The sequence below is a fragment of the Thamnophis sirtalis genome, unplaced genomic scaffold (assembly GCF_051295495.1).
Source record: "Thamnophis sirtalis isolate CommonGarterSnake01/CBP01778 unplaced genomic scaffold, rThaSir2_p1.2 scaffold_9, whole genome shotgun sequence".
Taxonomy (NCBI): Eukaryota; Metazoa; Chordata; class Lepidosauria; order Squamata; family Natricidae; genus Thamnophis; species Thamnophis sirtalis.
The window spans coordinates 48,978,810-49,003,606 of record NW_028261389.1 but is presented as its reverse complement, the minus strand read 5'-3'; the positions used below and the strand labels follow the sequence as shown (position 1 = coordinate 49,003,606).

At 39.7% G+C, this 24,797-nt stretch overlaps 1 protein-coding gene across 1 annotated transcript in view; it reads left to right on the top strand.

Annotated features, from left to right (window-relative positions):
- The first annotated feature begins 3,437 nt into the window (after nt 1–3,437).
- RXYLT1 (ribitol xylosyltransferase 1) overlaps nt 3,438–24,797 on the top strand; it is a 33,106-nt gene continuing 11,746 nt past the window's right edge. Inside the window, exon 1 of the mRNA XM_087723505.1 lies at nt 3,438–4,024. The gene's annotated coding sequence lies outside the window, so the exon portion shown is untranslated. The remainder of the gene's footprint in view (nt 4,025–24,797) is intronic.

The following is a 24,797-nucleotide window of genomic DNA, read 5'->3' as shown; positions in this document are numbered from 1 at the left end:
AAAAGCTTCACAAAAGATAGGGTTACTAGACACTACTACTGACAACACAAATATGAACCTACAAGAATGTTTAAAAAAAGGTTTTACTGCGACTTAACATCAACATATATGCAGAGTGGGGTATATTGGGAAAGACTGTTATAAATTAACCATTAGGTAAACATAATCAGTCATCCTTTTAAGTTAAGGATGACAGTTATAAGGATAGAGCAGATGGCAACATTTATTTTTAAGATTTGAGTGAGTAACCCATAGCAAATTATGGGACCTACAAGTGGTAGAAGAGGCACATTTCCTTTGGTCCTTCAGAGTAGAGGTTCTGAAAGTCTCTGTAGATCCTATCTTATGCTAATTGGTTTTGTAGTACCAATAAATAAAGCTACCACTCTTTAAAAACCATGTCAGTCATATCTAATATCTCTTTTCCAGAAGGAGATTATTAGAGTTAAACTGTTCTCCTTTTCTGGCTGTAAAGTAAGTAATGCAGATCAATATGAGTTCACTATGAGCTTTTTGACATTAATATGAAAGTAACTTACAAGAAGATTTTAAAGAAATAGTTCTATATAACCATATAATTTAGGCAATCCTATTCAAACAGTCTTTTTGAATGAGATTTATTCTCCATTATTAAATGAAGTCACTTATATGCATACATCATGTTATGTTGACATCTTATAAAATTATATTGATAAAGTATGGGTGGTTTTCAGAAAGATCTATTTTCCTTTTGCTGTATATCTTTCTTTCCTTTTATTTTCTTTCCTACTACCCTGAAGTTTGATAACAAGAGTCTTTCCTGGACACTTCAAGATTTTTTTCATTTATTTAGACAGTGGTTATGAAATTTGCCAAAAGATATAGTGGTTTCTTCTTCTACTAAAGAAAGAGAAAGAAAGATGTTGTATATGTAAATATATATTAATCCTTTATATTACAGATAGCTTATGAACAACATTTCATTATTAATCATTTATGGATAAAATGTCATAATTATTAATAGGTAAAGCATACTAGTATTAGTCAATATTAATCAACAATAAAATTGTTGATTAATGGTCATTTTGAAATATTGCTTTTGATGATGAAAATCTTTCCAGTGTTGTATGATGCTTTGGGCACACTTTCTTTTTTTAAAAAAAATATTTTTATTAAACAGTTTGGGTTGGAATTGCCTTATTTTGCGTGGATCTCCACAGCCCAAGTGGTTGGATTCACACAACATGTGAAGCTAGACAGGAGAGCATGGATAGATGAAGGGAGGGAGGGAGGAAGTGTGTGTGTGTGTATGTACACACACACACACACACACACACACACACACACACACACAAACACACCGTGTTTTCCCGAAAATACAACATGTCCTGAAACTAAAGCCTTGCCATATTTTTCAGGTGGGCAAAAATATAAGCCCCCCCCAAAAAAATATGCCCCCTGGACAACCCCCCCTCTGGCCAGGCAGAGCACCGCTCACCGACCTAGCAGTATCGTGAAGGTGCCGCTCTGGGTGTATGCTCTATGGTTGTGGGCCAGCTGCCAGCAGAGCGTACAACCATAGAGCATATGCCCAGAGTAGCCACTGCTGAAAGACTTGGTTTGGAAGCCGCAGAAAAAGCCATGCAGTGGCGGTGGCAGTGGCAGTGGAGCTGTCCTGGCTCTGCGGGGAGAGCTGGGCCAAGGCATCGTGAGGCTGGGAGGTGCGTGAGCGAGAGCGGAACAGCCGCTCATGTAACCCCCTTCTCCAGCCATGCAGAGTGCCATTCACTGGCATTTTGAAGGCGCCAAGCTGTGAGAGCCGGGTGGCAGCGTACCGGAGCCTGCCCGGAGCACTGGGTACTGTTCCGGTAGGTACTCCACGGTGCTCGGGAGGGCCCCTTTGTTAAATATTAATGAGCCATGTAAATGAGGCTCAGTTAGTTCGGCACCTTCTCGGAGGCCAGCAACAGCCTGCTGCCTCCTGATTGGCCAGGACGCAGCAGGAGCTGTTGCCGGCCGAAAGTTACTTTTGATTGGTCTGGGACTTGACAGCAGTTGCTGCCCAAGTCCCGGGTTCCTATTGGTTAAACAGTTATATAAATACCTTGGCGCGCACTGCGCCACTTTGAATCGCTGTCTTTAGTTATTGTAAATAAACCTGTTAGTTGTTCATCCTGGTTGTCGCGTCCCTTCTTCAGTCTACAAAACTGGCGACGAGGATGGGATTGGCGATTCCGCGACGCTAGGGTGAAGAGAGAGAGAGAGGGGTAGTTAGCTGCCGCCGCTCAAAGCCAGCAACGAACACTGCTCGGAAGAAGAAGATTTTTTTTTCCATTCCCTCCATCCGTCTCTCATCCACCAAGATGACTTCTGTGCTTCCTCCGTTCGCCCCCTTTGGTTCTGCCGGAGAATCCTGGGAGGGCTTTATGGAGAGATTTGAGTGCTACTTGATAGCATCAAAAGACCAGGCTCAAACCGAGGAAGAAAAGTGCAGCTTCTTCCTCTCCTGCTGTGAACCCTCAATGTTCGCCTCCGCAAGAGCCCTGGCCGCCCCGAGGCCAGCATACAAGCTGGGGTGGGAAGAACTGATGGCAAGATTAAAAAATCACTACGCCCCCACCCCATCTGTCATTGCCCGCCGCTTTGCTTTTCGCCGCCGGGTCCAGAAGAAAAACGAATCAATAAGTCAATTCCTAGAGGCTTTGCGTATGGTGGCCGCTCAGTGTGACTTTTCTAATTTAGAAGAGAATCTGGTGGAACAGTTTGTGTGCGGGGTCCGCGACGTCAACCTGCGGAGCCGCATGTTCCGGAACCACCAGATCACCTTGCTCCAGGCCGTGGAGACTGCCAGAGCAGCCGAGCTCTCGGAGCAGTCCACGGCCGATATTGAGCGGCTACACTGTTGTTAAGGACGCGCCACCTCGTCCCTGCTTACCATTGAGGTTGAGCCCGCCTTCTGGGCCTTCTCGAGAGGGCGTGCCTTGGAGCTACACCCCCTTCCGGGAGGAGCTACGACAAGGAGGTCCACCTCCGCCGACGACTCCTGTCGAACTGCGAAGGTCGGGGCGGGTCCGGCGCCGCCCCGCCTACCTTAAGGACTACGCATGCTCCACCCGGGAGCATGCGCGGAACTGGGGGGGAAGGGGTGTTAAATATTAATGAGCCATGTAAATGAGGCTCAGTTAGTTCAGCACCTTCTCGGAGGCCAGCAACAGCCTGCTGCCTCCTGATTGGCCAGGACGCAGCAGGAGCTGTTGCCGGCCGAAAGTTACTTTTGATTGGTCCGGGACTTGACAGCAGTTGCTGCCCAAGTCCCGGGTTCCTATTGGTTAAACAGTTATATAAATACCTTGGCGCGCACTGCGCCACTTTGAATCGCTGTCTTTAGTTATTGTAAATAAACCTGTTAGTTGTTCATCCTGGTTGTCGCGTCCCTTCTTCAGTCTACAAAACCCTTCACCCGAGCTTCTTACCGTGTCTTAAAGCTGTCGGCACTAGGACTTCCTGTGGTGACATCACCATGCTTAGAGCAGAGGAAAGAGAGCTCTCCCAACCTCTAACTCTAACTTCTTCGTTTGGGGTCATTTTTTAGCGCTGTTGCTCCTGAACAGGCCAGCAGATTAAAGGGGATACTCTGTAGATGCTGGGGTGATAAGGCAAATCCCCCAGCGGATAGGAGAAACCCCCTAAACGGACGAGGAACTATCTTGCCATTTGGTTAGGACCAGCGATGGCGACTGCATAAGAAGGAAGGAAATAGAGAGGGAAGCAGTTGAAATCGGGATATTTGTTACTATTGCTGACAACCCAAAGAGGAGGTCAACGCGAAATTGGCAGAGAGAGTGAGCTGGAAAGAAGGAGACGCTGGGAAGGAGACTGTTTTTGCAGTTCAATTTTGCCGAAAAGAAGTGAAGCAGAGACGCTGAGTTTGCTGAGTTGGAAGGGACAGGCCAAATAACTTGAAGGAATTGGCCAAGTGAGAACGAAAACCTGGCATGGACATCTGCCGAGAAGACTTGGAAAGCTCAGATTGTTTAACAATCGGGTTGGTAGTTTAGTTGTTTTTGCTTTTTCTTCTTGTTCTTCCATCTGCTGTTTTGTTTTCTCCAAAGAATAGTTGAAATTATAAGTACTTGATATTTATTTGCCTCGGAACAGTGTCAGAGAGAGAGGAATGTTTTGGAAGGGACCTCTTCCTTACTTCTTTGCTGGAAACCTGGATATTAACAGCCTCTGTGAGGGGAGAGTGACACCTAGTGGACTGTAAATGTGGACCGTGAAATCTGATGCAAGAAAACGGTGACATAAGTTTGTGTGTATATATATATATGCATAGAGATAAACTAACTACTAGAATTGAATACCTGTATAAATAATAAAATTGAGAGACATCTATTGGTATAAGATAATAGTGTGGTATATAAAGCTATGATATATATTAATTAAGGACCAAAATAGAATTGAATACTATATAGGAATGTTCAGGTATTGAAACTTGATATTAAGGAAGGTTAACTATTGTCAAATATTGTAATATACAATTACTTATATTATTGATATTACTGATAAAGTAGAAGTAAAATAAAGTAAAACTTATATGCAATTGTGGGCAAGGATAAATAGGGGGATAAAAATGGCAACTTCAATAAAATTAGTGGGGGGGGAAACTACACCCAATGTGATTTCAGCCACACACCCTTCCTCAAATCAAAGATCAATTGAGAGTGTGTTGGGGTTGGAGAGAGGCGAAAAGATGGCAGGAACAATAGGGCCAGCTCCAACGAGTATGCAATTGATGCTCCAGATGATACAAGAGACATTGGCAAAAAGCCAGGAAGTGACAACTATTAATCATGAAGAGACAAGGAGGAATCATAAAGAAATGAAAAATGAAATGGGAGAATTGAAAGGAACTATCAAAAATGTAGATGACAAAATTGAAAGTATACAGAAGGCCTTAGCAATTAATGAACAGAAAATCCAGTGTATGGAAGAAAAAATAGAACAAGCAGATCAGAAGATGGGAAAAAATGGAATTGGAATATAAACAACTTAATAAAGAACTAGAAATATCAATAACCCGACTTGAAAATGAAAGAGCTGCATTCTACCTAAGATTCCAGAACATACCAGAAGAGAAGGAGGAAGACCTGAAAAGAAAAATGATTGAAATTTTCACTGAAATGCTCAAAATAAAAGAACAAGAGTTGAGAGGAGAAATCGATGAAGCTTATCGGGTGCATACTAACTATGCCAGAAGACATAGACTCCCAAGAGAAGTGCATGTAAGATTTGCTAAAAAAACAACGAGAGATGAAATTTACAAAAAAACTAGAGAAGAGACGATTACATTACAGGGAAAAGAGTTGATCACTCTCAAACAGATTCCACGGAGAATTCGGGAACAATGTAGGCAGTACCAATTTTTAACAAACCAGTTAAATAAAAATAGAACAATGTACAGATGGTTGGTACCAGAAGGGGTTCTGATATCTCGGCAAGGAAAAAGATATGATAGAGAATACAGAAGAAGCACAGAAATTCTATGAAGAATATAGCAAAGCGGAAGAAGAACAAAGAAGTAAAGAGGGACTAGAAAGTAAGGGCCGAGAGGAAGAAACATACAGAGAGCAGAGAACGAAGGCACGAGAGGGAAAAGTCAGATACAAACTAGAAATAACTAGAAGTTAAAAAAAAAAAACAGCTAAAGATGGATCAAGAAATAACAATTATCTTGATAAACTTGAATGGACTGAATGCACCAAAAAAAGGGGCCCAGATGTTTAATAAACTTAAGAAATTGAAGGTAGATATAGCCTGTATACAGGAAGTAAGAATTGACAGGGCTTGGATTTCATCTGGGCTATGTAATCAAGTAGATGAAATTGAAATAGAACCAAATGAGTGGGCAGACCAATTTAATAACTCAAAAGGAATTAGCACAGAAAATTAAAATAGTCAGACTGAATTATTAGGAATAAGCCATCAAATCAGGATGATGGCTGGCATATAGACTGTAGAACGAACGAGAAAAAAGGAAATGATATGAAATTATATGGGTTTGTGGAAATACCATCCTCAAGAAAACATAAACTGAGATTTGAAAGAGACACCCATAACAAGAGAAAAAGAAAGGGAGGGGAGAAGGAAGGAGATGAGAGGAGGAAGGAAGTAGAGAAGGGAGGGAAGAAGGAAGGGAAAGAAGAAGAGGGTAGAATGGAGAGAAAGAGAAGGAGAGGCAGTAGGAAAAGAAGAGGAAGAGTGGAGGAGAGGTAAGGGAAGAAGAAAGAGGTAAGGAGAGGTGGGTGGAAGGAAGAGAAAGAGAAGGAGAGAGGGCAGAAATGGGTAGAGAGAGGGTAAGAGTAGGGGAGAGGTAAGGGAAGAAAGAAGGGGAAGGAGAGGAGGAAGGAAGGAAGTAGAGAAGGAAGGGAGGGAGAAAAGAAAGGGAAAATAAGGTGGTGTTACAACAGGCGCTAGGGATGGTAAACAAATCAACCCAAACTGTATATTATAACCTTTTAAATGGAATAATAAAAGTATAAGAATGGCAAAGGAAAAGAATAACTATGTGAATGTATACCTATAATTGTGTGTAAGAGAATAAATGACAGTAAAAATATAAAATACAATATAGGTAAACAATATTTTGGTATAAATAACTAAGTATAAACAAATATAGAATTGTACATAAAAATGGATAACGAATAAGGAGACCACGAATGCAAGATAGAAATGTATAGAAGGGAAAACACTAACTGTAAAGAAACTGATACAGAACTGCTATATGATATATGATGGAACTTCTTGTTCCTATGTTGTGTTAAGTCATGTGTTTGTTTTTGTTTATGTGTTTAAAATAAAAAAAATTAAAAAATAAAGCTGTCAGTACTTCCGCGCAATGCGCCTGCGCGACGCTCCATCTGCTTGTGGAAGTGTCGTTTGCAGCTACAACGTGTGTGCGCACGTGCCGCACGTGTGCATGTGGGTGATGCTGGGGCCTTTCCAACCGTACCAGTTGGAACGGAATCCGGAACCCACCACTGGTGTGTGTGTGTGTATGTGTGTGTGTGTGTGTGTGTCATGTGACTGGATGGGACTGAATGATGTTGAGTTGGCCACTCCCACCCAAGTATTGTGGCTCCCAGTGTTTTCTGTGGGAAATGGGTCCAAGTGGCTCTTTGAATGTTTAAGGTAGCAGACCCTTGCACTAGACCAAACTGCTTCAGTTATTTTCATCAGCAAACAAAAGGCAATATAATTTCCCTGGAGGAAAAAAATGAGGGAAAACAGGCAATGTATTTTACTCTCTCCATATGGAAAAAAAATGTTTTCCTACTTTTCTTTGTTAGGCCCAAGTTGATCCATAAGTAATCCATATGGTCAATAATGTGTACTTTTAGGCATAACTGTGCACTGTTTCAGAAGTTGCATAAATCTAGCAACTTTTTAAATACTCGTGGGTCACTCTCTATGCCCGCTCATGTCAAAATTAACACCCTATCCCATCACTGTTTTGTACAACCTTTACCTTGGCTGAACCCCAACTCCAAGCATATTATAATCATGTTACTATGGAAGTTCATTATGCCTCCATGAGATCATGAATTTAAGTTTAAATTTTAAAACAAGTAATTGTGTCCTATATCTTTTGGACTCTGGGGACCAACTTAAGCAACTTAAATCCAATTTGACAATGGTTTATTTAATCTTTCTATTATAAAAATAGATTAGATATCCAATTCCTCAATAATAAGTGTTATTTGGATTCAGTTGACTAGGTTTATGAAATAGCTATGAGCAAAAAAATACAGTGTGAACCTGTTTCTGAATACAGCTAAGAGAAGGAATGGGCTTTCTTTTCAAGCCAGCTAGGGAAAATGTTATTCAATGAAAAAAGATAACATATAACATTAACCAAACTTCCCCAAACATAGGGATATTTCACTGCTGTTCAGGAAATGCTATGCCTAGATACAGATCATCTGAGACATATTTTGCATTCTGGTTTATTTTTAAGGAGGGCCCACTTGGGGCTTAAAATTCCTGAAATCTCTAGGATGGGATCAGGTCAGTACTCAGAAATATGCACTTGCTTTGTTTCTTCCTGTGTAGCAAATATTCTCTGGGGAGATTTAATTCCTGCTTAAGCTTTTGATGGTCTAGTCATTTTCAGCTCGTTTCAGCTCAAATGGAATAGACAGATTGCACATTGATCATCTTATCAAAATGATACTGAATGTATTTTCCAAAAATATACCTAACACATTGTTCACTAGGACTTGACACAGAAAGCTGCTTTAACTCTTAGGACAGCTAAGAATTCCAGGTGGGATAATATAAATATTTCTTCAAGTATTATTAGTAGATATGTGTATATAACTAAGGGTAAGATTGGAGTTAAGGCTAGTATTATTTCAACATCTATGACATATTTATATTATATTAATAAAAAAATCACAAATATAGTTAGTTCGAAAGCATGTAAAAATGCAAGTAGAAAAATAGGGACCAATTTGGTGGGAAGGTAACAGTGTTCCATGCACCTTTGGTGTTTAGTCATGCCGGCCACATGACCACGGAGACATCTTCGGACAACACTTGCTCTATGGCTTTGAAATGGAGAAGACCACTGCCCCCTAGAGTCAGGAACAGCTAGCACATATGTGCGAGGGGAACATTTACCTTTACCTTATACTTAATGCAAAAAAGATAGAGAACAACTGGAGTAGTTTTCTTTTTTTTAAAAAAAGAAGAAAAATAATGACTCAACTGGTTTTTGATAAAAACTGGAACATAGAAGGAAAATCAAAAACTTAAAGATCACAGAGGACTTCAGCTACATAGGTTGGATGTGCTGCATACCTTCTTTCGCATCAGTCAACTAATTGTTGTGTTATGGAGGCGACTATGTTTTTTCTGCCATTTCTAATGTCCATACAAATAAATAATCAGGCAATCATTGAATTTTCTTACAGGATTGTTTGAGGGGAAATTTGTCTTCCAACTTGCACACCATCTAACTATCAGCCTAACTTCCCTTACAGAAGCATAATGATAAAATTTAAGAACTTTCAAGTTCAAGAAGCTCTGTGAGCTCCCGAAATATGGATGGTGTACATAGAAATGGTAGACTCTACATGGCATGTATGTTTCATAACAAGGTGACACATTTCCAGATCAAAGTGGTTGCACGAAAGTGAACATTCCAACTCTCCACAGCTCTTCCCTAAGCTTGGTTTCATCTAAAATGAAATACTGAGAAAAATTAAGTTCACCAGAGGATACTTTTTTGAAATGTTTCCATTGGCTAATGGCATGCCATTTCACTTCGCAGAGCAGGAACAGAGCCTTATGAATCATTATTCTTAGCACATACAATGCACTTTATTGCATTTCACACATCACAAGTTAGTTTCTTCTTCTTCTTTTTAATTTGTTATTTTAAACACTTAAACACATCAAGAAAAACAAACACGTAACTTAAAACAACACAGGAACTAAACGTTCCATCATACAGCAGTTACATATCAGTGTATCTTTACAGCTAATGTTTCCCCTCCTATACATTTCAATTTTACATTTGTGGTCCCCTTGTTTCATACTCCTTTTCATGTACTATTTCTTAGTTATTTATATTTAGTCATTTATATGAGACTATCGTATTGCCTATATTATATTGTATATACTTTTCTTACCTTAGTATATCTTATCCCTTCCTATCCCCTATCTCTATATCCTAATTCTTCTACTGTACCTTAATTTTACATTTCCCTATTTCTTTTTTCTTTTTTTTAATTTTTAATTTTCAAAACAAATACAACACATACTTCTTTACATACTGTAGAAAGTGTATCAGTTGGTTACAAAAAGACTTTCGTGCACCTCTTCCACAGTCAACAAACATAATTCATATTAACTCAAGTATTTTAACTCAGATATTTATACATGTTACCATCATCATACCTCCATTTCCATTTGACTATAATTGTTTAAATATCCTTCATAAAATATCCCAAGATTTAATACATAACCACATACTGGCATTTCATTTACTATTTCTAAAATCCTCCATTAACACTGAATCCTTATGTCCTATTCTAGCTAAACATCCATAATGTTTAATAACAAAATTTTCTAATCCTCCTTTCCAAATCACTGTTTACTATTTACATCCAGTTTCCTATGTTGTACATACACACACACACACACACGCACACACACACACACACACACACACACATATATACACACACACACATTTGTGTTGTATTTGTGCTGATAAATAAATAAAGGGAGACTACTATAGATCTGTTTCAAGCTATTTAGCTCTCATCAGCTAGCCATACCCTTACTGGGATTCGAACCTGGGCTGTATTACATATTAGGCAGATGTGTTAACCACTAAGCCACAAGGTTCTCCTCCTTTATCAGCTGAGCTAGGGAAATAGGTATGTATTTAGTGTCACAACCCCTGGTATGCCCAAATATGGGAGGAAGCTTACTGCTTCCATTCTCTGTCTATCGGCTCGTCACAAGAGACCATTCAGACAGAAACCCAATATTAAAAAAAAAAAAGGGGTTTCTGTCTGGATGGTCTCTTGTGACGAGCCGATAGACAGAGAATGGAAGCAGTAAGCTTCCTCCCATATTTGGACATACCAGGGGTTGTGACACTAAATACATACATACATACATACATACATACATACATACATACATATATATAATTATCCCTCCTTTATTTAACTATATCCTGTATCATAACATTTTCAATATTCATATTTATTCATATCATAACACTACACATTGTATACATTAGTAACATTATCAATTATTTATTTAATTATATCTGTTGTCACTAAATTTCACTAAGTTTAACTAGTTTTAAATTATACTATTCCATCTATCAACCTGTATCTTTCCAGTAGCAAAACAGTCTCATATCTTCTGCCATTTGTAGTGTCAGTCCTCTAATCTTCTCCTTAATCAACTTTGTATGGACTCCTCTTAGCAACTCCTTGTTTATAAAATCTCTCATGTAATTTCGATGCCCTTCTTCTGTTTCCTTAATCAGCTTATCTTTGATTTTCAATAGTGTTATCAATGATATTGCTAATAAAATTTCTCTCTTTAAATCCATAAATTCTTTGTTTTTTCTTCTTCTGTATCTTGCCATCTGTATCTTGTAGATTTCTCCTCCATTTAGTTCCTCTTTCAGTATTCCACTCTTTCCAATTTCAGAGACAAACCAATCACCACAAATATCAGCAAATTTAATTTCTTTATATTCATTTTCCTCTTTGATTTTTAGGGTTTTAACCACCACTTTTTCCACTTGATAAACATCAACTTCTTCATCATATTTTGCTGTTAGATGCCCTAAGTCTTCCAGCTTCTTCTCTATCCTCTCATATGTATTTGATAATGTCTGTATTTCTGAAAATATCTTTTGCAGACTTAAAGTTTCTTTCTGCTGTTGAAATTGTGCCATTATTTCCAGCTAACAAACACTGCTGCTCTAGCTTAGAAGGTTAACAAAATTAAGCATAGATTCACAATAACGTTTTATTTTCACTTTTCTCTGGTTAAAGATATACTTCAAAGGAACATCTGCATGCTTTTCTTCTGATCACTCTCTATAAACAAGGAGTGAGACCTTGGAGTGCCAAGCCAGGATAATCAGTGTGAAAAGTAAGAGTGTTTCGAACCCAATACACAAACCTTCCAGCCTCCAAGTAGCAGTGTTATTGTTGCAATTTTCTTTGTTTCTTTTTGTATCTTTTTTGTATTTCAAGTTTTAAAAAAAGTCCGATTCTTGAATGAGTTAGAAGAGCACTCACAGTAATGAAAGAGAAGAATTTTAGTCCATAGGTTACAAAGAATAATAAAAGAAAAAAAATAGAAGAAAACTTAATCCATTTGTTTTAAAAGGCTTGCATAAATTCCATCCATAAAGATAGCATTTAAAAAGTAAGATAACCCACTGTCCAAAACCATTCAAAGCTTAATTCCACCGCTTGTTTCTTCTGTTCTCAAATTTAAATTAACTTTAAGTTTTTTATAGGCAGTCTCTTTTAAAACAGCAAAAATTCCTCATCAGCTGGAAACACTTTCTCTTTCCGTATCCTTCCATTTTGGAGCCGTCCCAACTTCATCAGCCTAATGGCTGGATTTTTTGTCACCAGCTAAAAGAACTTCTCTTGGATCCATCAGGGACTTTGCGATGTCCCTAAGATCAGCAAGACATATTCTTCCTGTTCACTGTCTCTGTGGGACGGTTTAGGTCCGATTGGACCACCCAGTGGCCAAAGTATTGGCTGTGGTCTTGGAGCATCAAGCCCGCATATCCGTATTGTTGCAATGTTGGCACCTCCTCCCCCCTATTTCTTATTTCTATCCTCTAACCATTTGTACCATTTTCCCCAAACTAATAGTATTCTGATTCCTCCTTTCCTTGTTATTTCCTTCGTCAATTTGTCCATCTCCACTCATTCTAAGATCTTCCTTATCACTTCATCTTCCTTCAGTTACTATATTGTTCTTCCACTTTTGTGCATACGTTATTCTGGCCGCTGTTGGAATATGTAGGATTAGGTATATTTCTCTACTATACTTTGTTGTAGTTAAACCTAATAAAATAGTTTCAGTTTCCAGTCTATGTGGTTCCCCATTATTTCTTGAGCCACTTTTTAATTTTGGTCCAGTATTTTTTTGGCCTTCTTGCATGTCCACCATGTGTGATAGTAAGTCCCATATGATTTTTCACACTTCTAGCACATAAGTGATATGTTTGGGAATATCTTTGTGAGCCTCGTGGGTGACAAGTGCCATCTATAAAACATTTTGTACTGATTTTCCTTGTATATCGCACACATGGTCAGTTACAAATGTGTTTCCCAAAGTTTTTCTCATTTTTCCAGCTCAGTATTATACCTGAAGTTTTTTGCCCACCTTAATCATAGTTTCCTTGACAACTTTCTCTTAGTTAGTTTCAATATAGTGTGTTTGTAAACAGATAACAAACTGTTAATGACTACAATATGAATAGATTAAATTTTTGAGAGCTCCTGCTAATAAAAACCAAAACACACAGAATATGCCATAAATAAATTCTTCATATTTATATTCTTCATATTTATTACTTCTTGAATGTTCATCACCTGATCATCCGGCATACATGGAAAAATAGCACCAGGTCTATAGAACTCTTCCTAGCATTGTTTGGCTGCCAGACCTTGTGGGTGGGACTGGGGATACAGGGAAAGTTGTCATGTTTTAAGTCTCTGGGAAGCTAAAGTCTGCTGCATGTGTTTCCCTTCTAGGTTGGGATTTTTACCAAGAGTATGCAGAGGTGGTAATCTGTTGATTGGCAAAGCTGCAATTAATGCGGAAAGCTTGGGTGGGGTGGGGTGGGGTGGGGTGGGAAAAAAGGACCCAAAGTATCTCCTTATTTGTTTATTTTTATTTAAAATATTTATAAAGCTGCTCACTTTATAACAAACAAGTATATGGGGCTACATGTGTTTTGTCTCAGAAAAGAGGAAAATTGTGCAATTACTTTTGCCTCAATTCATTCTGAACTTTGGACTCCCTAAGCCCATCTCTACAAGTTTGAACTCCCTATTACTATGTACTCCTCTTTCATTATTAGTCCTGCTTCTGTTTCTTATAGATCTCCATTTTGCTTCTCAGCTTGCTGTTTATTCTTTCATTTTTTACCTTCAAAGCATTTGTTTTTTCCTTTCCTGTGGAATGTGTGTCATTACACGTCTAAGTATAAGTATAGTGTAAGTATAGTCTTTATTGTCATTGTACTGTTGAAATAAATGTCCTTCTGGGTTCAGCTTCAAGTGGGAAAGAAGACACTGGAGAGATGGAGGCTGCTTGGAAAGATGGTTTATTGTTGGACAGGGCCACATGGCTTGAGCCCTGAACAGAATAGGTGATCAAATGCTTCAATGTTAGTGGAGAAGAAGAAAAGGGCTGAAGGAGGGGCTTGCTAGACTTTTTATACCCTGTTTAGTCCCACCTCTCTGTTTCCTGTTCCTGTGTAAGAAATGTATTCTGATTGGTTGTCAGACTCCCATGGGGCCATGCAGGGGCTACTCTCTAGGCTGTGATGAGTTCTCAGATGCCTTGTGGTCAGTTGAGTAAAGTTCCAACATTATCATGCCTTTGCTCCCATCCCCCCTGGGGCTGGAGTGGAGAAGTCTTTATTATGTAAAGTGGGCTAGCCTGGCCTTCTCAATGGCCTATTGACAAAGTGGGGATGGGCAGGAAGCTACAGGCAACTATTCTGTCTTTTAAAGCATGTTTCTTTCTTTTCACATCCAGAGAAATATTCTGCCTTTTCAATATTTCCTAGAATATTTCATTTTTCTGGGAGAAGGCTGGATGATAACTTTCCACAATCCCTCCTTTTTTCCCCCAAAACATGTGCGTGGAACGCACATGTTTTTGACAAAAGATTAAAATGGTCAGATCAGGGAGACTTAATTCTTCTGATGAAAAACCATTGAGAGAGACAGCAGAAGGATCTCTTCAGTGGCTCCCAGATAGCTTTCAACCATGAAGGTCTAGCAACCAGGGCACAAATTTCTGGAAAGAAATTTACAGTATCCAATTTTCCATGCCAATTAGTATCAGATATCACTTTCTGTGAGCTTTCAGATAGGTTTTAAGCAAGCAGAAATCCCAAAATTATTCACAGCCATGCTTCCCTTTAAGTTACAGGCTGCCCATTTTAAAAGGGATGGTTCTTGAACCTGCCCTGGCTCTTATTTTAGTGAGGCCAAATTGAGTTTAGCTGGTGTGCAAGCCAGGCTATTTAGTATTTGTAAAATTACACAGAATGAGCCTGGGGACTCCTACTCATGAGACCACCAGTGCAACATATCCTGCTTTACTGGGCAGCGTGGGGGTTTTTTTTTTGTTTTTTTTTTGGTCACAGTGAGGGCTTGGGGTTTTTTTTGGGGGGGGAGATCCTCTCTGCTAGCTCTTCAACTGGGGGAATTGCCTGAGGGGAATTGACCCACCCCCAATGGGATTAAAAGGGAGAAATCACTGTTTAGGCTTTTGTGCTGGGGCAAAAAACAACCTAGGAAAAACTGTGTGTGGAGGAGATAGTTTCAATCTAATTCTGAATAGACACTCTCTCTCTCTCTCTCTCCCTCCCTCCCTCCCTCCCTCTCTCTCTCTCTCTCTCTCTCTCTCCTTTGTGTGTGTGTGTAGCTGTTTCTACAATACAGAAAATACAGACATTTTGGACAAACTTTCCCTCCCACTAGACAGAAATCTAAGGTGTTCAGAAATTGCTGTGCTAGGCATTCTCAAATACAATTCTTACATGAATACATTAAACTGATTACAATATAAATGAGACAAGAAAGAAACCTTACAATGAATTTCTATGAAGGAAGCAAAGAAAGAAAACTTTAGGATCAATTTTCACCCTCCCCCATAGTCTTTACAGCTGTCTTCTGGGGATAGAAGAGAGTTTTTTGGTCTTTATTTCTCTATCTCAGGGTCCATTCTTTTATATCTGCTGAATGGCATTAGGCTTAGCTTGCTGGTAAGAGTGGTCAGTCAGGCTTGGTAGAGTCTGTCCCAGGCTTGGCTAAGTTTTTTCCCCCATGTCAGGTTTTATCAGGATGCAATCACCAGCAGCCAATTCAAGAGTTATGGTTTGAGCTAGCAGTCCTTTGTTTCTGAGGTGAAGAAAAAGAGGAGAGGCCAAATATACAGTTCTTTACAGACATATCTTTAGTCTCATGTTGTGGAATCTCACCCATTCTGTCCAAGTGTGGAAATGCAAACATTATTCCAGAAGGCAGACAATGTAAATTTCATGGAACATGACATTCCCACTGCTTCTATGATTGAAACGCTTTTGCAGTAAGATGAGTAAATTTTCAAAAGGGACAACAACTTGTGTTGCAAACAAACAAACAAAATATCATAGGGTAGAGCACCTTGACTCACAAGCTTTTAAAAATGCACTCAGATGTAAAAGAGAAAGGGAAGAAAAACAGCTTTAAAAAAAATGCAATTAAAAAAAAGAGGTTCTTTGAGTCAACACTCCAAAATATTAGATTCCATTCAGATGGAAGCAAATTCTCATTAAATGTTAAAACATTTACAAATGTAAGCAAAATATCTCAAAATCATTTCTTTTTATAGGTTTAATTAAGCATTTTAAACCTCAAAAATTTCCAGAAGGAAAAGAAAAAAAATCAAAATTGTATTCAGAGCAGAAAAGATGTAATTGCATAACTTTTATAGATGAAAAGATAACAACAGTGAAAGGTAAAGGAGCAGGTCACCCATTTACTCCAAATTTCTCAGAAGAGAGAGGGAAAAAAATGGTTAAAGTGAACAGAAAAACTTCAGCCCCCCCTTCAATGACCCAAAAGGAAGGAGGGAATGAAGAGGGGGTGCACAGAGGCATTCACAGGTATCACTGGGGGCATTTCATACACACACTCATTGTAAAATGAGCAGACACTCACTCTCCCCGCCTTTTCTGCTTCCTCCAAAGAATGACCCAGAAGGAAGAAGGGGGGGGCGGGATTCACGCAGGCAATCACAGGTCTCTGGACCTCTTCACTTAGTACTCCCTGGGGCATTGGGGACACATACATTCATACTGCAATCAGACGCTCATGCTTGCTCATGCTAACCAATCATTATAACTATTTCAGGAAGCTTTTTCACAAGCCACCAAGCTTCATTTTATTTTATTAGAGGATCTCACTCTCCCTTCAGGTTTGGAAATAACACATAAGCATACACACACATACCATTAAACAATCTTGCAACTTACTATTTCTTTATATGAAAGGAAATCAAAGTATATTCATACCAACTTTTACCATTGACATACTCACATTTGCACTGCAATCAGACTGCTTGTGTAAATTAATTTCACATACAAAAAAATCCCATTTCATTCTTTCTTCATACAAAGCAATTATTACAATTATTTCAGGGAGCTGTACATAAGCCAATGAGCTCCATTTTCTATTATTAAGGGATCTCAACTTCCCTCCAGGTCTGTAAATGATTACACACACATATACCATGGAACAACACTTTCAGACCTGAGGGAGGTTCTATCCCTTTAAATCTTCAATTTCCTTTACCTGGGGAACATGTGGCTCATTCTGCAAGCAGTGGGGAAACTCAGAGAGCAGTTTAAATCCTAACTACTCTCCCCTCCCCCACAGCTTAAAGCCCAAGCTTATTTATTTATTTAGCTAGCTGGTCAAACATATCACCATCAATTCAATGCCATTCAATTCTACATGTTATTAGTATAGATGCAAACCTAAGAATTTTTTTAACAGACATTATATCAAATTAATCAAGTCCAATTACCTAGGTCTTCCCATTCAGTCAGGCTTTACCTTATTACCTGCTATCCCTGTGGACTCCTTAATCTCTTTGGGGAAGAAACTCAGGTAGAACTTCTCTTCAGTTCATCTGATGGTGGCCAGAAAATCAGCAAATTTGTTACAAAATCTAAATCAAAACTCTCTTCTAGAGGCCAGGTTTCGAGTAGGTTGGCCAGATAGATGTGCAGAGGGTTTTTACTCAGGTTGAAGGCAAACCTTTAGTATGAATTTCCTTCATCTCATACATGCACACACAAGGCAACACTCTCCTCCTCCCCCCCAAAAGGAAAAAAAATCTATACTCACCTGAAAAACGTCAGGGCTGAAAACATGAGAACAAGGTTCCCTCCCCCACAAAAAAGGCATTGTTGGAGGATTAAGGGTAAGGGAGGGGCTTGGGGGTGGGTAGAAAGCTTGCAGGCAGAGTTTAAAAAAAGGTAAAATCATCCGTTACTAAACAGATAAACTGATAACATTATGGGGATATCACAGATGAGAAATGGGGTCTGGATTCACATGCTTCAGGAAGGAAATAAACAGGTAAAATCATTTAAACACACGATAGAAGCAAGGATGAAACTTTTCCTGTAAATGAACTTAAAACGTTTCCTGGGTTGTTACTTTAAGGTACAGGGAAGGAAGGCAGGAAAAAAACTTCTCTGTACTCTAGTTTTTTTTGGGGGGGGGAACAAACTGAGCGAAGGCAATTTCTGCCAGTTTACTCTTTTCTTTCTTTGAACACTTCCCAGCACAAATCTGTTAAATTAGGGAAGGCACAAATCTTAACAAACAAGCCATGTGGTTGCATAAAAGACAAAGAAAGAGACAGACAAGAGAAAAAAAGAAACCCCAACATTTTTCCCTTTTCTTTTAAGTACCTTTATATAGCCAAATTAGTTTTCCTGTATTATCTTTCAGCAAAGCCCATTTCTCACACGATTTCCTTGCCTTCATGCCTGCCAAGATAGGCATGTGCCTGGCGTCCCAGGCTTCTAGGAAATCTCCAAGGGATTTTCCCTTCACCCTCGAGCTAACACCTCCCATGACCCATTAGATGCAGGGCTCACTTTGGATTAGCCGGGTGCCCAGCGCCCCATAAATTTTCAGAAAAAAAAAGATTCTGGGAAGGACTTCAAATTCCCCTATGAAGTATTCGGTCCCTTCCTACCAGGGAATTTCCGCTAGGGTTTTACAGATCAAAAAGGTAATCTGAGAAGGACCTCTGCCCTTTCAGTTAGTACCCGCATCTCCTTCCTTTACACACAATGAGGCTTTGCTTTCTTTTTGCTTTCACAGGACAACAACAACAACAAAATTTTCATTCATTTTTCCATCCATTTTCACACACACTCTCCTTTTCCTAACAGAAGGTCCTGTGCTCTGGCCTGACCCTAATACTTTCCAGGCTCTCTTGGTAAAACACACAGAGGAACCAAGATCCAGCTGTGATCAGGAGAAGGATCCCACACATGGACGCATACACACATTTCCCATGCTTTGCCATGCTTTAAATTAAACTTTAGAGAATTAAAATTTAGAGGTACTCACCTTCTTTCTAGGCAGCCTTTCAGCTCAAACTCAAAACCCCTTTAAAACCTAGATCCAATGGTTAAGGTCAAGATAAAGTCCACCCACAGACTCAATGGGGTCTGTGCCGACATGGAAGGCTTACCTGGGCCATATCCATTTGTTAGGTTAGCTTGGAGTCCCATCTGTGGGTCGCCAATTGTTGAAAGAAATGTCCTTCTGGGTTCAGCTCCAAGTGGGGAAGAAGACACTGGAGACATGGAGGCTGCTTGGAAAGATGGTTTATTGTTGGACAGAGCCACATGGCTTGAGGGCTGGATGATAATTTCCCACAGTACAAAATAAATACAACAAAATTGGTTTTAGCCTCACTGGTGCAAAATTATAGCGGAAACAAAAAAAGAAAAAACTAGTCATACGTTTCCACGTGTGCATGGAGTGATTGTGGTTGTATTTAAAAATCTGACAGCCCAAGGATAGAAACTATTTTTAAACCTATTTGTTCGGTTGGCTATACTTTGATGTCCTGCCCGGTGGTAGAAGTGCAAAGATACATTGATTTTTCATTTTTTTCAATATTCAATATTTCCATATTTCATTTTTTAGATTCTTTCTCACTGACCAACTAGTGAACCAAAAACAAGGAAATTCTAAGGAGATTTGAATCCCCAAAAGTAAAGGATACACCATATTGGTACATAATATTTGTAACATGTTTGTATTCCTGTCCAAATACAAATCTTTTTTGGGTTGAAAGGATTTTCTGGTTTTTCAGATTTTCTGTTTTTTCTGTTTTTTCAGATTAATATTTCATATTTTCACCAATTCTGAGTGTTGGTGAAATCAAACTGTGAAAAATAAAAAAGAATATTGGCTCATAAAGTTCTTGGCTTTCATAATCTATTCACTAATATGACTCAAAATACAGGAAATTAACAAAATGAGCAGGAAATCTTAGTACAGGGAGGCAAATATAATTACTAAGTGTAATGGAAATCTGGTGGAATGAATCCCATGATTGTAATTTAACAACTGTAATAGCCATCAGTAGGAATTGAGAAGTTCCAACATATGGTAAAAGTGACTATATCTACTCAGAAATAAATAGTCACAGGATCTAAGCTGTTACAAGGAAAACTGTGTTTTGCAATTCCTGATGATGTTTTTGTCAGTACAATGGTGTTTAAGGGGTGCTCCAGTTGTTTTGAGATAGCACCAATTAATACCAGTACGATCTTTGATCTCTTGTGCCACAGTTATTCTACTTCTGTTTGCAGATCTTTGTATTTTATGATCCACTGGAGAGGTCTCTCCTGAACTCTCCAGGTACTTTGGAATTGGAATTGGAATTGATTTTATTTGTAGGCCGCCCTTTTCCCTGAGGGGACTCAGGGCGGCTCACAGAAACCAGGGAGAGGGGAATACAATACAATACAGTACTAAGACGACAACACATAATAAAATAATACGCAACATGCATACAACATTCGGGCGGGGTAATGGTCCTTATCCCCAGGCCTGACGGGCGAGCCAGTTCTTCAAGGCTGTGCGGAAGGCCTGGACGGTGGTGAGGGTACGGATCTCTACGGGGAGTTCGTTCCAAAGGGTCGGGGCCGCTACTGAGAAGGCCCTCCTCCTTGTGGTTGCCAGCCGACATTGGCTGGCCGATGGGATGCGGAGGAGGCCCAACCTATGAGATCTTATAGGCCGTAGGGAGGTAATTGGCAGAAGGCGGTCTCTCAAGTATCCAGATCCACTGCCATGTAGGGCTTTATGGGTGGTCAATAGCACCTTGAAGCGCATCCGGAGATCGACAGGTAGCCAGCGCAGCTCGCGGAGGATAGGTGTAATGCGGGTGAATCGGGGTGCACCCGCGATCACTCGCGCGGCTGCGTTCTGTACTAGCTGAAGTCGCCGGATGTTCCTCAAGGGCAGCCCCATGTAGAGCACATTGCAACATCCTTTGTCCAGACCTTTTTAAAACTTTCTCATCAACAGTTGTTAAATCTGAGGTGTTATGTGGCAAATGATTGTTTAAATTTGTAGGAAGTTAAAACCCATTCCTCTCCTAGAAAAATGAAATATCCTAGGAAATATTGAAAAGGCAGAATATTATATTTCTCTGGATCAGAAATGGAGAAACATATTTTTAGGCAGGAAACAGACTCCCTCTTAATAGTCCCCACTTTCCTTAATGGGCCATTAAAATGCCTGAGCCAGTCTATTCTACATAACAAAGAGTTCCCCCTTCAACTCCAGGGTAATGGGATTAAGGCATGATAGTATTAGCCCTTTACCCATCTCACCACAGGGCACCTAGGAAAAAGCAATGCTCAACCAAACTTGACTCAAAGCACAACCTAATGAATTGCCCCTGCATGGCCCCATGGGAGTCTGACAACCAATCAGAATATATTTCTTACACAGGAACAGGAAACAGAGAGGTGGGGCCGAACAGAGAGTATAAAGCCAGGAACTTTCAGCCCTTCTCTCTCTTCTTCTTCACCCAACATTGAAGCATGTGATCACCTTTTCTGTTCAGGACTCAAGCCATGTAGTCCTGTCCATCTTTCCAAGCAGCCTCCATGTCTCCAGTGTTTTTTCCCCACTTGGAGCTGAACCCAGAAGGACATTTCTTCCAACAAATTCTAAACCCCTAGAGCATTTTAGTTTCTTCTTCTTCTATTATTTTGTGGTCTCGTCAGTTCTTGCTTGCAGGCAAATTGTATTTGTCATTCTTACTTTATTATTATGAAATCATTGTTTACATATGCCCTGGGAAGGCAGAGGCAGAAACAGATCAATTAAGGTTGAATTTGAATAGATTATCTCAAATATCTTTGGGGCTTCAAAATTCCAAATCAGATTTGGTGGAAATTTGAAGCTATCATGTCCCTTCTCAGACTCCTGAGAAGGAAGCATTCCAGATCCATCAGTTTCACAACTTAGTTTTAAGGGACACCTCTTTGATGAGAGGGAAATCACAGCTTCAGGTACTTAAAAATGCCATATAAAAGAAAACCAAAACTTGTCTACTTGGTTTCTTCCATAAAACAAGACAGAGAATATTGTAATGGATTAATCATACAAGAATAAAGATGTCAGTTGAAAGAAAAAAATACAGTTTGAACAGTTCAATAGAATTAATTATTTAGGGAAGTAGCAAACACCTTTTACTGGTTGTGTTCAGAAAGAGGTTTCAGAGTCTACTGACAGAGTATTTTAATCTGATTCCTACATAAAGCAGGGAATGTGAATTTAATGCCCTTTCCAATTTAGTTAATTCTAAAACTGATATGTTAATCAAGAATAAGGCGACCAGACGTCCCGCTTTTGGCGGGATAGTCACGCTTTTTCACAATTTTTCCCGCATCCCGGGTTTTTTTTTTAAAGTCCTGATTTTTTTTTAAAGTTATGAAAAAGCCTCCAGCCACCGAGGCTCTCCTAGCAACTGGGAGCGTATATTCTTCGAGACGAGCGCATTCCCACCCGCGCATCCCTGGGAGCTGTTGCCAATGGCTGAGGGAGGAGAAGACTTACTCCATGTGGAGACCGCGGACTTCCCTCATGGATTTTTTCTTTTTCTGTTGCTTTGAGCAGCCCCTCCCTCCCCCCCTCTCTCTTCCGCCCCCCCCTCTCTCTCTCTCGGAGCTAGCTAGCAGCTGCCTCCGAGGCTGTCCAAGCTCAGCCCCTCCCCCGCCCCCGCCCCGGACTGCTGCTTCTAAATTTGCATTGTGTGTTGTTTGAGGAGGGGATTACTGTGCCATAGAAACACAGTGTATGTCTCACGTGGCTGATAACCTGGTCTCTACAGAAGAGGTAATTTTAAAAACTTCGGAGCGAATCCAGAAAGAGGCTGAAGGAGTGTGTGAGGAGGGGGGATTTTCTAAACCCCATTGAATCCAGAGGAGGGGAGAGAGAGAGAAAGAGGGAGTGTGTGCACGGAGGGGGGAAATGTCCCATTGAATCCAGAGGAGGGGAGAGAGAGGGGGGAGAGAGAAAGAGGGAGTGTGTGCACGGAGGGGAGATTTTGTAAACCCCATTGAATCCAGAGGAGGGGGGAGAGAGAGAGAGAAAGAGGGAGTGTGTGCACGGAGGGGGGAAACGTTCCATTGAATCCAGAGGAGGGGAGGGAGAGAGAGAGAGAGACAAAGAGGGAGTGTGTGCAGGGAGGGGGGATTTTCTAAACCCCATTGAATCCAGAGGAGGGGAGAGAGAGAGAGAAAGAGGGAGTGTGTGCACAGGAGGGGGGATTTTCTAAAAGTCCCATTGAATCCAGAGGAGGAGTGTGTGTGTTTGTGTGTGTGTGTGTGTGTGTGAGAGAGAGAGAGAGAGAGAGACTATCATTAAGTGTTGTAGCTTATGATTCTTGATGAATGTATTCTATTTTATTTTTTTTATGTACACCGAAGACAAATTCCTTGTGTGTCCAATCACACTTGGCTAATAAACTATTCTACTCTACTCTACTCTACTCTACTCTACTCTACTCTACTCTACTCTACTCTACTCTACTCTACTCTACTCTACTCTACTCTACTCTACTCATTTCTATTTCAATTCTAATAAGGAGTTTAGCTTCTCTCTCTTGAAAATGTAAGCTAGCATAAGGCATTATAATGCAAGCTAGCTTTAGCTTTCAAACAGTTCATTTAGTGACCAAAGTTACAATGGCATTGAAAAAAGTGACTGATGACCATTTTTCACACTTAGCGACCATTTTCACACTTAGCGACCATTGCAGCATCCTCATGGTCACGTGATCAAAATTTTGATGTTTGGCAACAGATTCATATTTATGATGCTTTCAGTGTCCTGGGGTCATGTAATCCGCCTTGTGTGACCTTTTGACAAAATATAAAAATTTTAATCAAGCCCCCCCCCCCCCCCCCCGCCCCCGGTCAATGGTGTCCCTCTTTACCAATCTGAAAATCTGGTCACCTTAATCAAGAATGAATTACCATGTTTTTTTAAAAAAAACCTAACTCACATTTCAAAGATCATAAACAGATGATGTAAAATATGCACTATCATAATGTTTTCTATTTATTTTTAAATTATTCATTGGAGAAAAAATATTTTACTATTCCTCCCACTCTTCGCATAACTTCAACAATCATCAGATTTGAGGAATTACACGTGGGGAGGGAGGGGGAGTAAATACTTGGTATTCCTCCAAGTTAAAAAAAGATTTTCGACGAACTTGGATCAGAGATATCACATCTTGAAATTCTATCAGAAAATATTAAATTCTTCTTGTAATAAAACTATCAGCAGAAGACAAACTATTTTGACTTTAGCTAACTTGAAACAATGACAGTAGTATTCAATAGTAAATAATATATTTTTTTTTAAAAACACCGTTATATGTACGTGAACTGCAATGCATTAATCAAAAATTATATCTGGTGCCATTAATTGACAACTACATTTGGTGTCTTAACTCTTTACACTGCATTTGCAATACTGCCAGACAAGTTGTGATTATGCTTAAACCACTCTCAAAACAAACTTTTAAACTCAAAACAAACTTTTGAAATAAGAATAATTTTTGAACAATGCCTTTTAAAAATATTTTTTATCATAAACACAGCTGTTGTAACATCTCTGTTATCATCTCAGGAAACCAAGCCGTGAGAGCAAATTTCTCGTTATCTAACGTCGTCTAAACAGTGCGATTTCAATACGCGGCTATTAACGATCGTTACAAAGAGATCATACTGAAGAAGGCATTCAACAAGCTCTTTTTGGGATTACTAAAGGAGATTTTTTCCGACTTGGCCTCTTTAAGACGCGTGGACTTCGATTCCCAGGACTGATCGTTGGCTTGGGAATTCTGGGAGTTGAAGTTCACATATCTTAAAGCAGTGGTCTCCAACCTTGGCAACTTTTAAGACC